Below are 656 nucleotides of genomic sequence, written 5' to 3'. Positions count from 1 at the left end.
AAAAACAAACAAAAAAACCAGCAAACTAAAACCATAAATTTGTTAATTTTGTTTTCCACTGTAACACAGAGATAACTGATATTGAAAGAAATGTGTGTTGCATTAACCAATTTCAGCTTATATTTATTAATGTACTAGCTGGACAGAATATTGCTTGTTTTTCAGTAGAAATAATGAAACAAAATGAAATTACATCATTAGAAAAATATGTTCATTTTAAGTACATCATATGGAAAACAGGAGAAAAAATGGTTATCTACACTGGTGCCGAAATGAATCAAGCATGGTAACAGATTGCAGAAAATCCATGTTTTTGCTTAAATGTATTAACTAGAGAGGCCAATTGAGATTACTATAGGCAACCCATCCCTGTACACTCTCATTTACAGCACTGCCTTGGAGAATAACGTGCTGGCGCATATTTCTTTGTTGTTGACTATGGTTCCACTCACTCTTCAGCTGGGAACATTTGCTCAATTTTTTTTCTGGTAACGGGTGTTTTCATGCTTCTACTTTCTCTGTTTACCTGAGCATTTGTGTGAAGTCCATCCAGGGTTTGTGGTTTGAGTATTGATTGTGCTCCGAATAGTTCTAAATTCTTTTGGTGCATCAGTAATAAAACAAGTTGTAGTTGTGTTCCTTTGTGGGGAAAAAAA

General features: G+C 34.1%; 1 long non-coding RNA gene across 3 annotated transcripts in view; it reads right to left on the bottom strand.

Moving 5' to 3' along the window:
• Window positions 1-656, bottom strand: part of LOC109365792 — a 12752-nt gene that overhangs the window by 8357 nt on the left and 3739 nt on the right. For all 3 annotated transcript variants that reach the window (XR_002111505.1, XR_002111511.1, XR_002111506.1), the window contains exon 3: window positions 527-639. This is a non-coding gene — a long non-coding RNA (uncharacterized LOC109365792). The remainder of the gene's footprint in view (window positions 1-526; window positions 640-656) is intronic.

This window comes from Meleagris gallopavo, chromosome 1 (genome assembly GCF_000146605.3).
Source record: "Meleagris gallopavo isolate NT-WF06-2002-E0010 breed Aviagen turkey brand Nicholas breeding stock chromosome 1, Turkey_5.1, whole genome shotgun sequence".
Taxonomy (NCBI): Eukaryota; Metazoa; Chordata; class Aves; order Galliformes; family Phasianidae; genus Meleagris; species Meleagris gallopavo.
Note: the sequence above shows the minus strand (reverse complement) of the source record. Positions and strands in the feature narration are given on the sequence as shown.